The sequence below is a fragment of the Tribolium castaneum genome, chromosome 7, assembly GCF_031307605.1.
Source record: "Tribolium castaneum strain GA2 chromosome 7, icTriCast1.1, whole genome shotgun sequence".
Lineage (NCBI taxonomy): Eukaryota > Metazoa > Arthropoda > Insecta > Coleoptera > Tenebrionidae > Tribolium > Tribolium castaneum.
The window spans coordinates 5,694,741-5,710,791 of NC_087400.1; the positions used below are offsets into that span (position 1 = coordinate 5,694,741).

At 34.8% G+C, this 16,051-nt stretch overlaps 1 protein-coding gene and 1 long non-coding RNA gene across 7 annotated transcripts in view; both read right to left on the bottom strand.

Moving 5' to 3' along the window:
• bru3 (bruno 3) overlaps nt 1–16,051 on the bottom strand; it is a 456,798-nt gene that overhangs the window by 337,208 nt on the left and 103,539 nt on the right. The window lies entirely within an intron of this gene.
• LOC135266727 (uncharacterized) lies at nt 10,887–14,189 on the bottom strand. Its single transcript, XR_010334891.1, has 2 exons — nt 11,216–14,189; nt 10,887–11,168 (listed from the first exon to the last, which is right to left on the bottom strand). It is a non-coding gene; the product is annotated as an uncharacterized LOC135266727 (long non-coding RNA).

Genomic DNA, 16,051 nt, shown 5'->3' on the forward strand with positions numbered 1-16,051 from the left:
TTTGAATTAGAAATATGTACTACTCCATCGAATAGTGTTGGTTTGATCTTCCTGATTTGAAAATTACGTAAGTATGCAAGATTTCAGCTCATTCAGACAAACAAATTTCATTCGCAAAATATGACAAAAACAGACAACAAAACTTTGAAAAATAGTCACAAAGTGAGGAATCAACTTACATATAAAGTAATGCGAGCGCATTACACAAAAAAGCGGACCGTTACTGTAAATCCACTAACAATTTTCTTGGCGCAATAAAGTGAAAAGCGCACAAAACATATAAAAAAATGTTTTCTGAAGCTTTGAATTAAAAATATGTACTACTCCATCGAATGGTGTTGGTTCGATCTTCCTGATTTGAAAATTACGTAAGTATGCAAGATTTCATGTCATTTGGACAACCAAATTTCATTCGCAAAATATGACAAAAACAGACAACAAAACTTTGAAAAATAGTCACAAAGTGAGGAATCAACTTACATATAAAGTAATGCGAGCGCATTACACAAAAAAGCGAACCGTTACTGTAAATCCACTAACAATTTTCATGACGCAAAAAAGTGAAAAGTGCACAAAAACATATAAACAAATGTTTTTTGAAGCTTTGAATTAAAAATATGTACTACTCCATCGAATGTTGTTGGTTCGATCTTCCTGATTTGAAAATTACGTAAGTATGCAAGATTTCAGCTCATTCGGACAACCAAATTTCATTCGCAAAATATGACAAAAACAGACAACAAACCTTTAAAAAATAGTCACAAAGTGAAGAACCAACTTACATATAAAATAATGCAAGCGCATTACACAAAAAAGCGAACCGTTACTGTAAATCCACCAACAATTTTCATGACGCAAAAAAGTGAAAAGTGCACAAAAACATATAAACAAATGGTTTTTGAAGCTTTGAATTAAAAATATGTACTACTCCATCGAATGGTCTTGGTTCGATCTTCCTGATTTGAAAATTACGTAAGTATGCAAGATTTCATGTCATTTGGACAACCAAATTTCATTCGCAAAATATGACAAAAACAGACAACAAAACTTTGAAAAATAGTCACAAAGTGAGGAATCAACTTACATATAAAGTAATGCGAGCGCATTACACAAAAAAGCGGACCGTTACTGTAAATCCACTAACAATTTTCTTGGCGCAATAAAGTGAAAAGCGCACAAAACATATAAACAAATGTTTTTTAAAGCTTTAAATTAAAAATATGTACTATTCCATTGAATGATGTTGGTTCGATCTTCTTGATTTGAAAATTACGTAAGTATGCAAGATTTCATGTCATTTGGACAACCAAATTTCATTCGCAAAATATGACAAAAACAGACAACAAAACTTTGAAAAATAGTCACAAAGTGAGGAATCAACTTACATATAAAATAATGCAAGCGCATTACACAAAAAAGCGAACCGTTACTGTAAATCCACCAACAATTTTCATGACGCAAAAAAGTGAAAAGTGCACAAAAACATATAAACAAATGTTTTTTGAAGCTTTGAATTAAAAATACGTTCTACTCCATCGGATGATGTTGGTTCAATCTTCCTGATTTGAAAATTACGTAAGTATGCAAGATTTCATGTCATTTGGAAAACCAAATTTCATTCGCAAAATATGACAAAAACAGACAACAAAACTTTGAAAAATAGTCACAAAGTGAGGAATCAACTTACATATAAAGTAATGCGAGCGCATTACACAAAAAAACGGACCGTTACTGTAAATCCACTAACAATTTTCTTAGCGCAATAAAGATATGTACTACTCCATCGAATGGTGTTGGTTCGATCTTCCTGATTTGAAAATTACGTAAGTATGCAAGATTTCAGCTCATTTGGAAAACCAAATTTCATTCGCAAAATATGACAAAAACAAACAAGAAAACTTTGAAAAATAGTCACAAAGTGAAGAATCAGCCTACATATAAAGTAATGCGAGCGCATTACACAAAAAAGCGAACCGTTACTGTAAATCCACCAACAATTTTCTTGGCGCAAAAAAGTGAAAGGTGCACAAAAACATATAAACAAATGTTTTTTGAAGCTTTGAATTAAAAATATGTACTATTCCATCGAATGATGTTGGTTCAGTCTTCCTGATTTGAAAATTACGTAAGTATGCAAGATTTCAGCTCATTCTGACAATCAAATTTCATGACAAAAACAGACAAGAAAACTTTGAAAAATAGTCACAAAGTGAAGAATCAACTTACATATAAAGTAATGCGAGCGCGTTACACAAAAAAGCGGACCGTTACTGTAAATCCACTAACAATTTTCTTGGCGCAATAAAGTGAAAAGCGCACAAAACATATAAACAAATGTTTTCTGAAGCTTTGAATTAAAAATATGTACTACTCCATCGAATGGTGTTGGTTCAATCTTCCTGATTTGAAAATTACGAAAGTATGCAAGATTTCAGCTCATTCGGACAACCAAATTTCATTCGCAAAATATGACAAAAACACATAAGAAAACTTTAAAAAATAGTCACAAAGTGAAGAACCAACTTACATATAAAATAATGCAAGCGCATTACACAAAAAAGCGAACCGTTACTGTAAATCCACCAACAATTTTCATGACGCAAAAAGGTGAAAAGTGCTCAAAAACATATAAACAAATGTTTTTTGAAGCTTTGAATTAAAAATACGTACTACTCCATCGAATGATGTTGGTTCGATCTTCCTGATTTGAAAATTACGTAAGTATGCAAGATTTCATGTCATTTGGACAACCAAATTTCATTCGCAAAATATGACAAAAACAGACAACAAAACTTTGAAAAATAGTCACAAAGTGAGGAATCAACTTACATATAAAGTAATGCGAGCGCATTACACAAAAAAGCGGACCGTTACTGTAAATCCACTAACAATTTTCTTGGCGCAATAAAGTGAAAAGCGCATAAAACATATAAACAAATGTTTTCTGAAGCTTTGAATTAAAAATATGTACTACTCCATCGAATGGTGTTGGTTCGATCTTTCTGATTTGACAATTACGTAAGTATGCAAGATTTCAGCTCATACGGACAACCAAATTTCATTCGCAAACTATGACAAAAACAGACAAGAAAACTTTGAAAAATAGTCACAAAGTGAAGAATCAACCAGCATATAAAGTAATGCGAGTGCATTTCACAAAAAAGCGGACCGTTACTGCAAATTCACCAACAATTTTCATGACGCAACAAAGTGAAAAGCGCACAAAAACATATAAACAGATGTTTTCTGAAGCTTTAAATTAAAAATATATTCTACTCCATCGAATGGTGTTGGTTCAGTCTTCCTGATTTGAAAATTACGTAAGTATGCAAGATTTCAGCTCATTCGGACAACCAAATTTCATTCGTAAAATATGACAAAAACAGACAAGAAAACTTTAAAAAATAGTCACAAAGTGAAGAACCAACTTACATATAAAATAATGCAAGCGCATTACACAAAAAAGCGAACCGTTACTGTAAATTCACCAACAATTTTCATGACGCAAAAAAGTGAAAAGTGCACAAAAACATATAAACAAATGTTTTCTAAAGCTTTGAATCAAAAATATGAACTACTCCATCGAATGGTGCTGGTTCAGTCTTCCTGATTTGAAAATTACGTAAGTATGCAAGATTTAAGCTCATTCGGACAACCAAATTTCATTCGCAAAATATGACAAAAACAGAGAAGAAAACTTTAAAAAATAGTCACAAAGTGAAGAACCAACTTACATATAAAGTAATGCAAGCGCATTACACAAAAAAGCGAACCGTTACTGTAAATCCACCAACAATTTTCATGACGCAACAAAGTGAAAAGCGCACAAAAACATATAAACAGATGTTTTCTGAAGCATTAAATTAAAAATATATTCTACTCCATCGAATGGTGTTGGTTCAGTCTTCCTGATTTGAAAATTACGTAAGTATGCAAGATTTCAGCTCATTCGGACAACCAAATTTCATGACAAAAACAGACAAGAAAACTTTGAAAAATAGTCACAAAGTGAATAATCGACTTACATATAAAGTAATGCGAGCGCATTACACAAAAAAGCGGACCGTTATTGTAAATCCATCAACAATTTTCGTGACGCAACAAAGTGAAAAAAGCACAAAAACATATAAACAAATGTTTTCTGAAGCTTTGAATTAAACATATGTACTACTCCATCGAATGGTGTTGGTTCGATCATCCTTATTTGAAAATTACGTAAGCATGCAAGATTCCAGCACATTCAGACAACCGAATTTTCGTCACAAAATATGACAAAAGTAGCCAACAAAGCTTTGAAAAATAGACACAGTGTAAGGAATCAACTTAATTAATTTTGTGTTTGATGATGTTTGGCTTATTTTATTCACGAAGAGCTACATATTTAAAATTTTGCCGCCCTTGTTGGTAGTCGGTGCGTCCGTTTGATGTGGGTCTGATTAATCCAGGTGCTTAATGTCTGGCGCAACCCCCTAATGCCACCCCTCTGATAACAATGCGTACAGGTAGACCCTTTGGAGGATTTCGGTCGTTAGTCCGGGTTGCGCAATGTTGTTAAGTGCACGTCGTCATTCTCAACAGCCTTGATGAGCCAATTAAATAAAGTTATGTCACCTAAGTAGAAAAAGTTTCCAAGTTGCGTTTGACAACCATTAGTGAGTTTAGCTTCATACATAATTAATGAATAAGAGTTTGAAACAATAAAAATGAATCAAGGGCAATAAATTGTGATCCGGTGTCATAACTCACGTGATAATCATGACGTATTGTCGAATAAATACATTAAGGAGATAAGTGCCGAAAGCTCGCAAATAAATATTTGAAGTAGGTGGAAACATTCATTCGTCCTAAAATGTTCACCGGAAAATTCAATCGAAACTCATTCAATTTGCAAGCGATAAATTTTTCCTTGGTTCACGTTTTCCTCTATCCAAAATTCATATCAAAACGTCTCGGAGCGACCGTTGCATCGTCCACCTGCTGCTGTCTTCACATGGCTCAAGCGAGGATTTTCTCATATTAGCACCGGCTCTAAGCCCGGTTTAACCTGGCAAATGTATGCAAAGCGCAATCTTAACAATCTCCCGCTTAATCTTGCCCGCTTATCCCTAATTTAATTCGAAAGGCAAAAGAATATTGTAGCCGTTTCGAAAATTTCCAATAGTCGCTATCGCGATAAGGACATTTGAATAAAGCCCTCGAGCTTCTTAAATACTGCTGTGTAAACTGAAACTTGAAGCTCAAGTTGCTGAAATTCGCTTCGTAGGCATTCAACCGAGATTTGACAAAAAGTGCAGACGGTGCATCAAAATCTCAGCAAGTTTAACTCGACGGAAAATTAGGAATTCTAATTAAAATGGGATCTTCTAAGCCGGATTCGTGTAATTGCAGTGGCGATGTGTGGAATGGAGCAAATTAGACGGAAAACGGCACAAGAAGAGCGGCTTTGCCAAAAAATTCAACAAGTTTCAATTTTTTCCTTTTTTAATTGTTTGCAGTTGTAATTGCGGGTGGAATAGTGGAGCATTTTTCCCCCGGTGTATTTATCGGTCGATATTTACGATGGCGTTTCGAGGAAGAGTTAGAATGGTATAGATAAAAGTGACAAGTTTTATTACTTGGAATTTTAACGGTCAGTTACACCGCGGAGGCGCGATGACGCCGGATTTTACAGCGCCCTCGTAAACATTCCGACAACTGCCACGTTATCTGGCGCACCCTTTATAACCAATCAATGATCAAACGGCAGATAAAACATGCCTCCAGCGGCCGCCATTACGGCTTATCGCCACCATTACGCATTTTTGAATTTTTTTGAGCTCTTTATTTTCACAAAACTTCGGCTACAAAGAGGGCCGCTAGACCGATTACCTAGAAATTGTTATAGACAACGCAACTCCATTGTAATCGGCACAAAAAATCTAAAAACAGTACAACACCATCGTAATCGGCTTGATAAACTTAAGGTTTACCTGATTTTATGACATGTTCCCAATATTGTGTTAGTGCAGAGGTAGTTAATAATAAGAATATGTTTTTATTTTTAAGTTGCAGAAGATTAGAATGGCCATCGAATATGAAAAGTCGTTTAGGTGATAAAAAACTATAAAAAATGATAGAGAAATTCTTGTGTACAAATCATTTTAAGCTAAGATTTTTGCTCCAAAGTTTTAAAACCCAAGAAAAACGCATTTAAAAGATGAAAACTGTCACTTTTATTACTTTTTAAACACAGACTACACCAAAACTATTCGTATAGGAAACAGTAGAAAGTCCAACACCATCGTAATCGCTAAAAAATCTAGAAAATGACGTATCAATAAAGTTTCAAGGCAATATCTCGTAAAAAACTATTTTCAAAGACCGATTACGCAGAAATTTTTGAATCTATAGATTAACTATTTGGTAATTAGCACAAAAAACCGTCCTAATTTAAAAATTACGTAAGTATGCTAGATTTCAGCTCATTCAGACAACCAAATTTGATTCGAAAAATATGACAAATGTAGACAACAAAGCTTTGAAAAATAGACACAATGTAATTTATTTCGTGTTTGATGATGTTTAGCATATTTTATTCACGAAGAGCTATTCTTAAACCTATAGAGTAACTAATTGGTAATCAGCACAAAAAATCCACAGATTAGAGCCGTTTCTTGCTCCAAAACTTATAGCTTTCCAAAAATAGTCAAATTTTGATTATAAAATGTGTAAATCAATTTTATTTGAGCAAAAAAACAATTTTCCAATTTTTTTTGGTGCCCAAAGAATACTTCTTTGTGCTAAACCGTAATCCGGTGCAACTCCAAAGTTCCGTTATTTCGTAGATATTTAACAGTGTGGATAGATTTTTAATTTTAACGCCGATTACGGCGACACTAAAGACGACACCAAACCCAACATTATTGCAATCGCCGAAAAAATCTACCAATAAAATAAAGTTTCATTACAGTTTCAAAGTGGTATTTCGTGACAAACACAATTTTAAAACGCCGATTACGCAGAAATTCTTTTAGCTAACGTAACTCCATTGTAGTCGGCACACAAAAAAAACTTACAGATTCTCAAAAATAATCTAAAGTCAATTAAATCAATTTCCTTTTAAGCAAGAAACTACAATTTGACAATTCCATTAGTTCCGTTACTTTGTTGATAAATTTGTGCACGAGTACCTTATTAATTTTAAAACGCCGATTACGACGAAATTCAAAATGGCACCAAGTCCAGCACTATCATAATCGCCGACAAAATCAATAAAATTACGTTTCAATAAAATTTCAAGTTCTTATCACGTAAAAACAATTTTTAAATGACAATTACGCTAAAATTCGCAAAGCTAGCGAAACTTCTTTGTAATTGGCACAAAAAATCCACAAACTAGAGCTCCATTTCGCTCAGCTTCCTAAAATCAACTTTTTTTTGAGAAATAACCATAGTTTTCAACTCCAAAGTTCCGACTTTTCATAGATAAATGACATATTGTGATACAATTTTAATTTTAACGCCGATTACGGCGACACTACTCGACACAGTGTTTAGCAGTATCGTAATCGCTGTAAAAATCCAATGACGAATGTATGTAATATCCCGTAAAAATATATTTAAAAACCGATTACGGCGGAGCAAATAGTCCGACACCATAGTAATCGGCACGTCAAAATCTTTGTAAGATGTTCCGATTCGATAGAATAAAAAACTCTCTCCACAGGCTTTATTCTGAATAATTAATTACGGTTTGAGTAAATATAATGAACAAAATTTTTGAACTAGATCTGAAATCTGGTTTTTGCCTCTTTGGGCTGATAATTTAATCAGAGTCAAGCTCCCCTTTCTAAATGGATGCGGGGTCTTAAATCAGCCGCAGGTTGAAAAATCACCCCATTTGCGTACGGCAAATATTGTCCAAATACATAGTAAAATTATTCAAAATGTGGATAACCGTCCCACTTCGTGCGGCTGCATAACACATAAACCATCCATTTTCATTGTGGCGCGACTGCAATCTTGTGTTAGCATTCCGCACGTTTCGCCCTCTAATATTTAAATTTACACAGTAAACTGCTCCTAGTCGTGTAAACTAGTCATTATTACCCTTCCCTCTATTCATCGCAGATCATTTCGACCGATCGCACTTTGTACACAATTTGTTAGCGCCTCTTTTCATTTAGGGGTTTTTGTAATCTTTACTAAGAGATAAGAGTAGTAGTAGTAGTCGAGAAGCGATCGGGTGGCAGCCACACGCCGCATTTTACAGTGCATTTATTAATCGTTAATTTAATTGTGCCGTACCGTCAAGGTTCTCTTTTTTTTCCTATTCTTCCTCTTTCCTTACTTCTTCCTTCTTACATCGATCTGCACTTTGACGGACCACTCGGTAAGTTTTTTTTTTTGTGTTGTTTTAAATAGCCTTTCTTTTACGCATTAACATTTGGTCCTTCGAGCCACCGGATCTTCGTTTAGTTAAATCTAGAGCATTGGTATCGCTACTTTTGGAACGCGTTGTTGCAAAAACCCTTCGCTTATCGAGTTATCGCTTTAGCTTATCTCTTGTCGCTGTTGCTCGCATACGTCCTCGCTTATTAGAAATTCGTTTAAATTTATCATGGCTCCAACTAAAGAGAATGAATTAAAGTCTCTTCAAGGCAAGCGTCAATCACTTTTTTTGAGAATTCAGCGTTTATATAACGACTCTAGAAACCTGGATGATGAGACGGTTTGCAAAAACTTTAAAATTAGATATAATACACTAGAAGAAACGCGCCGATTGTTTAGTAATTGCATTGATTCGATAAATTTATTAAGTTTAGAACTCGACTCTGACTATACGCCTAGCTTTGCTGAGTTGGAGGCGGTGGACGAATTATATTGTCACATTGTAGAAGCAGCAAAAAAGGTTTTTACAAAAACTGAAAATTTGCTCAAGCCGGTGAAAGCTATAGCAAAATTGCCCAAGATCGAATTGATGGAATTTTCAGGGGAAATGTCCGATTGGCCAATTTTTTATGACACGTTTAGAACTTTAATACACGAAAATCCCGATTTAGACGATATTACTAGAATGCATTACTTATTGGGAAAATTGACGGGTAAAGCTTTGCTGGTTTGCTCTGGAATACAACCAACAGGAGCAAATTATCCCATCTTATGGAAAGCGCTCGTAGAAAAATATGATGATAAACGTCTTCTGGCTAATGCTTATTTGTCGCAAATTCTTGACTTTAGACCTTTACAAAATGAATCGGTAGTTTGTTTAAATACATTTTTGGAAAAGTTTGATACAGCGGTGAACGCTTTGAAACAATTAGACATAGAAAATCTTTCGGACTTTATTATAAGTTCAATCGCACTTTCAAAATTAGATGGTCAAACTCGTAGACATTTTGAGCTGTCACAGAAAAAATCTGAAATTCCTTTGTACAAGGAAATTGTTGACTTTGTAAAGGATCACACAAAAATCTTAGCTTGTACTTTGAAATCAACTGCTACAACAGCCAATCGAACGAACTATAGCGCTCCTTTCAGTAAACCTAGTAGAACCCATTCGCTTGTTGTTAGTAATCGCGCATCGAATAATATTTGTCCAATTTGTAACGAGGCTTCTCATTTAGTTTATCAGTGTGCGAAGCTTTTAAAGTTAGGTCCCTTGGAAAGATATCAATTAGTCAAAGATAAAGCTTTATGTTTAAATTGCCTTAGTCCGAAACATAAAATAATCGCTTGTAAATCGACAACCACTTGTAGTTTGTGTCGAAAAAGACATCATTCTCTGCTTCATTTTGATAAACCGCACATTGAGACATCAGAACAGCCTGCTAAAAAGGATTTGGTTTCAATTAGTGACGTTAATAGTACTTCCCGCGAGCCCCATAGTTTTTGTGTCGCTTCAAATACTAGCTTTAAATCATCTAGATATAGTAACACTTTGCTTGCTACCGCAATAGTAGAAATATTCGCTCCAAATTCGAAAAAGAAATTAGTTAGACTTTTAGTAGACCCCGCTAGTCAATCGCATTTTATTACTACAAATTGTTGTACCCGCTTAAATTTGCCAATTAGAAAAATTAACGCTTCTGTTAAAGGCATAGGTGCCATCACGCATCCTATAAAAGGAAAAATAGATACGGTCATTGCTTCTCGCTTTAATTCAGATTATAGATACAAGTTCGAGGCTTTAGTTATCGATCAAATTATTGACAATTTGCCAGATCGAAATATTCCGCAATCATCTATAGAAAATTTGCTTAATCTTCCGCTAGCCGACGAGAAATTTTTTGAGTCGGGGGAAATCGATGGAATAATTAGTGGTAAATTGTTCCCGCAAATATTAGGCCCGAACAAAGTAGAAGGTTCACTTGGAAGCCCAATCGCTTTAGAAACTACACTAGGATACATAGTTATGGGCGAAATACCACATGTAGCCGCGAATTGTGAAACACATTCATTTTGTTTGATTGAGGAACCACCTCTAGATAAAGCACTTGAAAAATTTTGGTCAATGGAAGAGGTTCCCAGTCCCAGTGTTTCATTGAATAAAGATGACGCAAAATGTGAAGAACTTTTCGTTTCTACGGTTAAACGCGAACCGTCCGGAAAATACATAGTCTCGCTTCCTTTTAAAGAATTTCCTCCTAATTTGGGTAGTTCATTTCAAAACGCTTTTCGAAGATATCTAGCTTTAGAAAGAAAATTTCGCTCAATGCCAGCATTTCATCAAAGTTATTGCGATGCAATACAAGACTTCATCGAGCAAGGTCACATGTCTTTAGTAGAGCCACATAGATTGAATAGCGAATCTTCATTTTACATTCCGCATCATGCTATTTTTAAGGAAAGTACTAGTACTCCACTGAGAGTTGTGTTTGATGCTAGCGCCAAAGGTAGTAATTCGCTTTCTTTGAACGATGTTTTATATACTGGTGAAAAATTACAAACCGATATAGTTTCTTTGCTACTGAATTTTAGACTATTTGCTGTAGCCATGACCGCTGACGTACGTCAGATGTATAGACAAATTTGGCTTAATCCCGATCATCGATGCTTTCAAAGAATTCTCTGGCGATTTTCGATTAATGAACCTCTCCAAACATACGAAATCAATGTAGTCTCTTTTGGAGTCAAAGCCTCGCCATTTTTAGCTCTTCGTACAGTTAAGCAACTTGCCTCGGACGAATCTAGAAATTTTCAGTTAGCTTCAGGAATTGTAAATAGAGATACATACATGGACGATGTTGTAACTAGTGTTCCTACCAGTGAAGAAGCTATTGCGTTGTATCGCGATTTAATTGGTTTGTTTAGGGCCGGGGGGTTTAGCTTAACCAAATGGACAACAAACTCTAATGAATTATTGTCAGAAATTTTAGAATCGGAACGCTGCTTTCAGCCCGTTGAATTTAGCAATGATTCCTTGAAGGTCTTAGGTTTTCAGTGGCATCCGCAAACCGACTTGCTTGGTTTTAAAATTAGTGTTCCTGACATAGAATGTACGAAACGGAATATTTTGTCAATAATTGCTCGCATTTGGGATCCTTTAGGATTGTTGGCTCCCGTTACCTTATATGCAAAATTATTGATTCGGGAAATTTGGGTTCAAAAACTTGGTTGGGACGATCCTGTATCGGCTGATATACAAAAAATTTGGAGTCTTTTAAAAGGAGAGTTGCATCTTTTGGAAAACTTTGAAATTCCGCGTCATTTAGGAACTTGTAGTAATTTACCTGTGACAATTGTTGGATTTGCAGACGCATCAGAAAAGGGTTATGGAGCGGTAGTGTATGTAAAAGTTCCAGAAAAGGTACCTACTGTTAGAATCATTTGTGCTAGATCAAAAGTTGCTCCGTTAAAGTCACTTTCGATACCCAGATTAGAGCTTTGTGCTGCGCTTCTTTTAGCTAGACTGATCCATTTTGTAGAAAGCACTTTCCAATCGCGATTAATTATAGAAAACATTGTTGCTCTGACTGATTCTTCGGTCGTACTTAACTGGATAAACGCATCTCCTCATCGTTGGCACACTTTTGTAGCAAATCGCGTGGCAAAAATTCAAGAATTAGTGCCGTCGGTTAATTGGTATCATGTCGATGGGAAGGAAAACCCAGCCGACCCAATTTCTAGGGGTCTAACACCGGCGCACCTTTTAAACCACCCGATTTGGCTAACTGGTCCTAGTTGGTTATTTATGGACGAACAGTTATGGCCTATTAACTCTTCAACTAATACAGACGAACCTCCACTCGAAGAGAAACCGATAGTTCTCGTCACTTTCTCACGTTGTGTCAACCCTTTACGACAACTTATAGATAGATCGTCTTCGTATAGTAAATTGCGCAATGCAGTTGTATATGTTCTCAGATTTCTTAAGATATTGCCAAAAGGAAATCTTATTACACTCAAAGACTTAGAAACCGCTGAATTAACGCTAGTTAGACTTGTCCAAAGAGAACATTTTGCTTCAGATTTAGCTTTGTTAGAGCAAAATAAACCTTGTTCGCCTAAAATTCGTTCCTTATGTCCGTTTCTTAAAGATGGAGTTATTAGAGTAGGAGGACGTCTATCAAACTCAAATTTAGAATATGATCAGCAGCATCCGTTTTTGCTGCCCAAAAAAGACCACTTGGTGGATCTCTTAATAGACTATTTTCACCAACGTAATTTACATACTGGTCCGCATCTTACACTGTCGTTGTTGCGTCAGAAATTTTGGATTCTAGCTGCACGAAATGTTGTTAGACATCGCATTCGCAACTGTAATTATTGCTTTAAATTTCGTCCTCGCGCAACTTTCCCATGTATGGCGGATTTGCCCGCTCCTAGAATTACAGAAGCGAAACCATTTTTGCACAGTGGTGTAGATTATGCCGGACCTTTCTATATCACTCTGACTCGTCGTAGAGGTGTAAAAAGCCAGAAAGCTTATTTATGCTTATTTATTTGTTTAGTTACCAAAGCCTTACATCTAGAAGTGGCTTCTGACCTATCCACTGCGACTTTTATTAATGCCTTTAAACGTTTTTTATCCCGTCGTGGTCCATGCTCGGTTTTGTATTCCGATTGTGGTACAAATTTTATTGGAGCTAAAACTGCCCTAGACGATTTGTCAAAATTTGTGACCTCACAAGAGTATCATTCTAGTATTGATGATGAATTGATTAAACGAAATGTAGTATGGAAATTTAATCCTCCAGCAGCACCTCACTTTGGAGGAATCTGGGAGGCAAACATTAAAAGTGTGAAGTCTCATTTAACTAAAGTTATTGGCACCCAAATTTTGACTTATGAAGAATTTACGACGGTTATTACTCAAATAGAGGCTTTATTAAATTCTCGACCATTGTGTACGCTCAGCTCGGATCCTAACGAGCCGTTAGCTTTGACGCCTGCTCATTTTTTGACAGGGACGCCCCTTCAATCGCTACCAATTCAAAATTTAGACATGTCGACTAATTTAGTAACCCGAAAAGAACTGCTCGATCAAATTTTGCAAACGTATTGGAAACGATGGCACGTGGAATATCTACATAATTTGCAAGTTCGTCAAAAATGGAATAAGCCATCTTCTCCAATAAAGGTCGGTACGGTCGTAGTTTTGCGGACGGATAACACCCCACCGTTGCATTGGCCATTAGGGGTCGTTCAAGAGGTCTTTCCTGGCAAGGATGGGATAGTTCGCGTCGCCAGCGTCAAAACTCCCAATGGTCTTTATAAACGACCTATAGTTCGTCTATGTCCCCTTCCAAATCAGTGATCGTTTTGATCCTATAATTTTGTTTTTAGTTATTTGTTCTTTGGGTGGATGCAATTACTTGCAGTTTAATTTAATTTAATATTTATTATTATTATGCGGAAGGGAACTTATCTTTCTTTTCTTTAGTTGATAATTTGGTTTTAGTTAACTTCATTCCTTAACGGTCGGGGGGAATGTTAGCGCCTCTTTTCATTTAGGGGTTTTTGTAATCTTTACTAAGAGATAAGAGTAGTAGTAGTAGTCGAGAAGCGATCGGGTGGCAGCCACACGCCGCATTTTACAGTGCATTTATTAATCGTTAATTTAATTGTGCCGTACCGTCAAGGTTCTCTTTTTTTTCCTATTCTTCCTCTTTCCTTACTTCTTCCTTCTTACATCGATCTGCACTTTGACGGACCACTCGGTAAGTTTTTTTTTTTGTGTTGTTTTAAATAGCCTTTCTTTTACGCATTAACACAATTATTCAGATTCGTGGGAGATCTTCATTATGCCGAGAGAAATAATGTGTTGGGTTTAGGTGAGAATGCATTACTATGAAAACGTAATTCCTTGATTCGGAGATATATGTCAACCGGAAGTGAATTTGTAGGCACGCTTCGCCCGATTCCATCTCCATCTATCAAGTCGGGAATAAAGGCGAACAACATTAACAACCGAAATACGTACGTTAATCAGATTAACACTAACGCGAGCCATAATTCGTGAGAAGAAGCGGAATTTTCATAAAAGGTGTGTTTTGGGCGTTTGCGTGCTGATCGGGCAGCGAAATGCACAAAACTCCCCAAAAACCAAAATTATATACTCATACAATGTGTTTTCAAATGATTCTCAGCAATTAAATAGTTACACTGTGCAAAAAAACACTTTTATTGTCGAAACTTATTTCTGAATTATTGGAGAATGGTAATATTCGGTGTCTAAATGCCTGTCATTAATTCTATAAAGCGGCATTTCTGATTTTACATGGAAAATTCACAGAGAATTAGATGAGAATCATTTAAAAACACATTGTACTTTCAATATAATAACTATTTCTACATTCAAAAATCTAGCATGCCGATGGGCAGTTAGCCCTTTATCACCTGTGTTAAAAAGTTGAATTTTGATCTTCCTTTAATGTTTACTTATCTGTGTATTCTGTTTAATAAAAAAACAACTTTATTTTAAACATTGAAAAAATTATTCATTTAACCAACGTCTTTCTAACGTCTTTATTTTTTTTATTTATTACCTTTTCAGCAAAAAATAAATCTTATAAAATCTCTAAAAATTAAAGTCAACAAGTTAAGCGACCCAGAACTTCTTTCAGAGCATTTCAACACTAGAAATATATTTCAAAAATTAATAATTATCCAGTTATTTTAATAAATCACATTTTATGTAAGAGTTGCTAAAAATTATAGATTATAGTTAAATATTTTCTAAACGGTTTAACAGAGCACTTTGATATTTAGGAAACAGTTAAAAGTGGTTAAATTCTATTGTCTAAAATTTTTTTCAATGTTCAATCATCATTTGTTTTAAAAATACAAAGCTAACTTGATTTTTCGTAAATAGTCCGAAAGTTCAATGGCACATTTGAGTGAAACTGAGCGAAAAAAATCATTATGGCAACAGAAAGCATTTTTTTATCAAAATGTGTTACTTTCAGTTGAAAGTGTTATTGTAACAATTTTTCTTAATTTAATGTTTAAGCTGCAAAATAGCTAACGATAGATAAAACAATGTTTCCAAGGCTAACAAAATTTTACATTTTTCAAAATTGTATTATTTCGAATTTTTATTAAAATAAGTATACATATGTTACACTACAAAAGACTCTTCTTAAAAATATTAAATTTGAGCCTTCTTGCCATTTAAAAAAAATATCAAATCAAGTCTTTAGCAAATCAAAATCAAAAACATCTAAATTATTAGAATTAGTTGTAAAACATGTGATTAAATGTATATTGTATACAAACTAAACAAAAATTAAAGAAAAGCATTAAAAAACACCAAAATCATTATAGAGAATATAACTTATAATGAAAACCTAATCTAACAGCCTTAGCTAATCATGTTAAAGAAACAAAACACGAATTTGACTTTGATGATGATAACATTCTTGGTGAAGAAACACATTACAAAAAAAACTTACTTTCAAAATGATGTCCAAAAAAATAAAAATATTGCTATGAAATCAATTTCAAATCAGGTCAGGTCAGGTCAGGTCAGGTCAAGGCAGACTTACTTTCGAAATGTTTCACGTACAAAAAATAAAAATATTGCTATTGAATAAAATCAGGTATTGATAAACTTTACAAATTAGTTATG